This window comes from Budorcas taxicolor, chromosome 3 (genome assembly GCF_023091745.1).
Source record: "Budorcas taxicolor isolate Tak-1 chromosome 3, Takin1.1, whole genome shotgun sequence".
In the NCBI taxonomy this organism is placed as follows: domain Eukaryota; kingdom Metazoa; phylum Chordata; class Mammalia; order Artiodactyla; family Bovidae; genus Budorcas; species Budorcas taxicolor.
Window position 1 is genome coordinate 65,880,198 of NC_068912.1, and position 6,343 is coordinate 65,886,540.

At 39.2% G+C, this 6,343-nt stretch overlaps 1 pseudogene; it reads left to right on the forward strand.

The window, feature by feature from the left end:
* Nucleotides 1-3,586: 3,586 nt before the first annotated feature.
* LOC128045303 (sentrin-specific protease 8-like) lies at nucleotides 3,587-4,255 on the forward strand (annotated as a pseudogene).
* Nucleotides 4,256-6,343: the final 2,088 nt, after the last annotated feature.

The following is a 6,343-nucleotide window of genomic DNA, read 5'->3' on the forward strand; positions in this document are numbered from 1 at the left end:
CGCACTACTGCGCTCAGTGCCCCCAGCCTGCAGGAGGCCACCACCAACCCACGCCTCCACTGGACACTGCTGGACACCCACGGGCAAGTCTGGGTCAGTCTCTTCTGGGGTCACTGATCCTTTCTCCTGGGTCCTGGTACACACAAGCTTTTGTTTGTGCCCCCCAAGAATCTGTTTCCCCAGTCCTGTGTAAGTTCTGGCAGCTCTCTGGTGGGGTTAATGGTGACCTCCTCCAAGAGGGCTTATGCCACACCCAGGTCTACTGCACCCAGAGCCCCTCCCCTGCAGCAGTCCATTGCTGACGTGTACCTCCACAGGAGACACTCCAACACAGTGCTGGCTCAGTCTCTGTGGGGCCTCTGGGTCCTGGTGTGCACAACGTTTTCTCTGAGCATCTCTGGCAGGTATGGGGTTTGATTCTAAATGTGATTTTGCCGCTCCTACCATCTTGCTGGGACTTCTCCTTTGCGCTTGGATGTGGGATGTCGTTCCTTGGTGGGATCCAACATCTCCTGGCTATGGCTGTTCAGCAGCCAGGTGTAGTTTTGGAATTCTCACAGGAGAAGATGAGTGCTCATCCTTCTACTCCACCATCTTGTTAGAAACGTAAATTTGGTGGTTCCTCCCAAGACCTACTGAATCAGTCAGTGGAACAGAGTCCAGCAATCTGATTCAGCAAGATGTTCAGGTACAAAGGGCTTTCCAGGTGGCAGAGCAGTAAAGAATCCATCTGCAGTGCAGGAGGCCTGAATGCAGCCTCCATCCCTGGGTTAGAAAGATCCCCTGGAAAAGGAAATGGCAGCCCACACTAGTATTCTTGCCTGGGAAATCCCATGGGCAGAGGAGCCTTGGCGGGTCATGGGGTCTCAAAAGAGTCAGACGTAACATATCAATTAAACAACAGCAAGGTTAATGAGATCCCCAGGATGGGCCCTAATCCAATATTACAATATTATCCTCATCAGAAGAAGATATTAGACACAGACAAAAGACCATGTGAAGATAAAGGAAAGAGGGAGATAGGCTTCATTAGAAATCAACTCTACTGACACCTTGGTCTCAAACGTCTAGCCTCCAGAAATGTGAGGAAATACATTTCTGTTGTTTAAGCCACCTAGTCTGTGGTGCTTTATCACAGCCCCAGCAAAACAATATACCTCCTAATTAACCCACTTAACCACCTGGAAACTATTGATGGTCATGGAAGACATATGGCAAACAGGAAAAATGGTATTACATAAATATCTTTACTCAAAAAACAACTCAAAGGCTGAGTCCTACTAGTGGTAGTGGCATTGTTGAATACTAAGGGTAGTATTACTTTTATTACTGTGTGGTCTAGACCACTGTTTCCCATTCTGAGTTAATAATAGAGACCAGGTGAGCTAAGTGCAATATTTCAAAAAGCCTAGTGGAAATCTATCCAAGATAAGAGGTCAAAAATATAACTTAGAAACAAAATTCTGAAATTACTCTCATGATGTGGGATCTATTAGTTATATATCTGGGATTTAAAAAGAAAAGTTAGAGGCCCATTTCACATGGCACACAAACATACATTCCATGAAAACTACACAGTTTAAAGATTAAAAACAAAACTTAAATTGTAGACAATGACATAAGGGGATATATTTACAATCTTTGAGGACAGAAAGTCTTTCTAAACAAGAAACAAATGAAGGAATCCATTAAAGGTTAGTTCTGTCTAAGTGAAAATGTAAAATTCTTATGTGCTGAAAGACACCTTCAATGCAGAAGAAAGTAGCAGCCTGGTAGAAAAGCATTTGTAGCAAACATAGAAAGTATCAAAACCTTTTATGGACACAATTGTGTCTCCCTCCCACCAAATTCCTATGTTTAAGCCCTATCTCCCAATGTAACGGTATTTAGAGATGGGGCATTTGGGAGGTACTTCAGTTTTTATTTTTTAATTAATTTTTATTGGAGTATAGTTGCTTTAAAATGTTGTGTTAGTTTCTACTGTACAGCAAAGTGAATCACCTATAATATACATATATCCCCTCTTTTCTGGATTTCCTTCCCATTTAGGTCACACAGACCACTGAGTTTCCTGTGCTATAACAGTAGGTTCTCATTTGATGAGGTCCTGAGGGCAAGGTCTTCATAAGGGAATTAGTGCCCTTAGAAAAAGAGCCCGGACAATTTGCTTCCTCTCTCTGCCATGTGAGGACATAGCATATAGGATATAGCAAGAAGATACCTAGAAGGAGAGCCCTTGCGAGTTAATTGCCTAACACCTTAATCTTGGGCTTTCCTGCCTCCAGAACAGGGAGAAATAAATTTCAATTGTTTAGACCATCTAGGCTATGGTACTTTGTTAGAGAAGCCCAAGCTGACAAAGATAATATCCTTAATATACACAATCTTCCTGCAAGTAAAGAAGAAAAAATGAGCATATTAAAAATGGATAAAGGTCAGGAACAGGAAATTTACAGAGGAAGCGCAAATGACTCATAAACATATAAAAAGTTGCTCGTCTTCATTAGCAATGGAAAATGCAAGTAACCTCAAAGATGACTTAAATATAATTTATTTTTTGCCAATCAGATTGGTGCCAATAAAAAGATTACTGGAATACAAAGTAGCTAATGTCACGGATAGGGCATTTTCTCTTAAAAGAGGATGGGGGTACACATTGCACAATTTAGCAATGCATATGAACATTGAAAATGAGCAGGCCTTAAGCTAGCAATTCCACAAAACACACATACACAAAAATATAAAGTTGTGCATATCAAAATAACATCATTTTAAAAAGGGAAATAACTGAAAACAAAACCAACTTTCCCTCAATGGGAAAATTGTTAATTTAAATTATAGCATATTTATATTAAGTAATACTATTTAGCTGTTAACAGTATTCTGAATATATTGACATGGACTACAGATCAAACCAGTGAAGGAAAATCAATCCTGAATATTCACTGGAAGGACGGATCCTGAAGCTGAAGCTCCAATACTTTGGCCACTTAATGTGAAGAGCTGACTCATTTGAAAAGAACCTGATGCTGGCAAAGATTAAGGCAGGAGAAGAGGATGACAGAGAATGAGATGGTTGGATGGCATCACTGACTCAAAGGACATGAGTTTGAGCAAGCTTCAGAAGATAGTGAAGGACAGGGAAGCCTAGCATCCTGCAGTCCATGGGGTTGCAAAGAGTTGGACACGACTGAGCAACGAAACGACAAATTGAAATCAAAAAGTGCAGAACACAACAGCATGTCTTGTATGATCTCATTTGTTAAAACTAAAATGATGTAGGTGTGTATTAGTGTAAAACTGTCTCCTTTAACATGGGAAAGGTAGCAACATAACAACAGGTGCAGTTTGCTAATTTGGAGTTTTACCAATCAGACATTAAAAATAATTCAGATGAAATTAAACATGAAACTCTAAGATTGAGTTTACATTCAAATCCAAAGTGCAGTTCCTTCAGATTTCATTAACTCTACATCTCTTTTTTATGACTAACATGCATATAAAACCGATGCGTAGTTTTCCTTTTCCAGCCAGGACAGAGCTGCTTGGAGGCTGGTAGGGGTGGTGAGGCCTGAAGCAGCTTCTGGAATTTCTGAGCAGCCCTGGTCAGTACAAAATGGACCCAGTAGTTTTGAGTTACATGAACAGTCTCCTGCGGCAGTCATCTCACTTACTGGATCCTCCAAACTGGCTCAATGACCATTTTATTGGGTTTTCCTTGGAATACTTTGCCAACAGTCAATTTCATGACTGCTCTGACGACATCTCCTTCATCAGCCCCAGAGTTACTCAGGTCATCAAGTGGCTGTCAACCCAGCAGAGGTCACCATGTCCCTTGAACCCTCGGATCTCCCCAACAAGAGAGTTGTATTTTTTAGCCATCAGTGATAATTCCGACCTTACAGTTGTGGGAACCCATTGGAGGTTGTTGGTTTATCTGCAAGGTAAAAATGGCTTTTTTTCAAAATTATGATTCTTATGGTAGCAACTCATTCCATGCAGAGCAGGTAGCAAAAAAACTAGAGGCTTTCTCAGCCAGAAAAGGAAACAAACTGGCCTTTGTGGAAGAGAAACCCCCTGCTCAACAAAAACAGCTGGGACTGTGGGATGTATGTGATACGTAACACTGAGGCCTTGTGTCAGAGCTCCTTTAGACAACAGCCAGAATCACTATTGCGGCTAAATCTCTCCTACATACATCACAAAGAAGAGAGAAGAATGGAAAGATCTCATTGCCAGACTTGCTAAAAATTAGCTGTTGAAAATATATTTGACTTTTGAAGTCTCTTTTGCCTGTCCCCATGCATTGGATGGCTGCAGTCTCAGTGCCTGAGGGAAGATGCCCAGGAAAGGAAAGCTTAGAATGTTTACTTTCCCCTGAGAGAATGTTGTCCTCTGCACTATCCTAATGGAAAGTTTCACTTTAACCCTAACTTCAGAGCAATATGTTCTGTGAAGGTGTCTTCAAAATATTCACCAAAACTGATTAATTCCCTTTTGGGCTCCCTCATCCACACTGGTTTGTTCCAAAGAAAAAAGATTGATCTGTAAAACAAATGAAGAATACGTTACATCTAGAAGCAAGAAGAAAATCATAGAGAAACCAAAAACCAAAAAGCACAGCCCACATATTTCAAGAGATCAACTGGCTAGAAGCAGATTAAGACCTAAGCTAATTCAAGATCGAAGTATTATCAGTTACTCAGTTCTATGATAACTCTTCCATTCAACAAGCAAAGGCTTTCGCAGCTATAACCTTTGCCAACACTTGATAAAGATGATGTTAGCCCACAGTTACCCATCTGATTCCTGGAGCACTTTAAGTGTATTGAAATAAATGTCTGTGGTGGACCTCTAGTTTTGCTTCTGAAACTTTGTTGATTTAATTTTGAGATATAAAAGAGAAAAAGTGACCTTTCTCAACTCTTTCACTTAATTCAAAGTGCAGACAATGTAATTTTTGAAATGTGGAACCAAGGGTAAAGAAGAAATGCTATTCTTTCTAAATTTAAAAAAATAAAAAAGATGTTTAATTTCACTATTCTTTCATAATCTAGATGAGTAACTAAAAACTACTTTAGCAAACATGAGATTTCTGATAATGTAAAAACCTTCCAACTATTAATACTTTTTCATAATTGCATGTCGTATCTTTATTATATTACTTTCAGTTGATATTTTTGCAGGGCAAAAAGACAGCTCTGCCAGAAATTCTTTACAATAACTTCCTACAGAATCTTTGAACAAAACATTTGGTATACATCAAGATTCCTAAGATTTCAATTTTGCCAAGTTTCTGATTCATTTCATATTCTGTCATGTTTCGGTTCAAAATGAAGCGACTTGGTGAAAAAGAAAAGAAACATAGTTTAATCTTGTTCTAGTGCTATTATCCTACTTTGGATTTTCTAATAGTTTGATAACATTCAACAGCGAAGAGTATATTAAGGTATCAAGATATTTTAAAGAGACTGAAAATGCAAAGCTAAAAGTAAATTTCAAACATCTTCATTTATTAGAAAAACAACTATTTCAGACAATGCTGCAACTAGGCTATTCTTGGCATTGTACAGAATGTTTTACTCCCTGCATTTTTAAAAACCAATCTTTTCACTTTTTATTCTATGGTGTCATCTAAAATTTATATTAATTGCGAAAAGCTTGTGGAATATATATGGCATTCATTCTGCTTTATCTTTGTAGATTACAAGATTCTTAAATAAATGAGACCTAAATATTTGTATCCCATGATGTTTCTAAATATATATATATTTTAAAACATTTAAACCTGGTTCCAGTTTGAATGCTCCTAGGAAGTCAATAACGGAAAAAAAAAAAAAAACAATTACCTAATATGGAAATCACTGCTGCTATCTACCAATTTTTTTCAGCCCTCCTTTGTGATATTTCATAGTATTACACTTACCTGCCCTGCCTGAAGTTAGTGGGGCCGTTTTACTTGCTTTGGCCAGAGACGTGTGAGCGAAATTAACATGTGTCACCTCTAGGTGGAAGCTCTTAGAGCCAGTGTGTGATTCATCAGGTTGTTTTTCCCTTTAGCACCACAAAAAGCAACATCTAAGATTACTGCTGCTTTGTCCCAAGGTCTCTGAGTGCTCACAGTGAGCAGAGCTCCCCTTCTGAGTGGACAGTATCCACGGCTGAGATACAAACCTTTCCAGATTAATGGCACTGAGGTTTGGGGGTTGTTATTACAGGTATACTTTTGCCCCTGTGTTTTGGAAATGATCAAATTCTGATCAGAATTATACCCTACCTATGTAAGATGAGGCACAGGAAAAAAAACAAGGCGGATGTCACAGAAAAGTAGACAGGAAAGGGA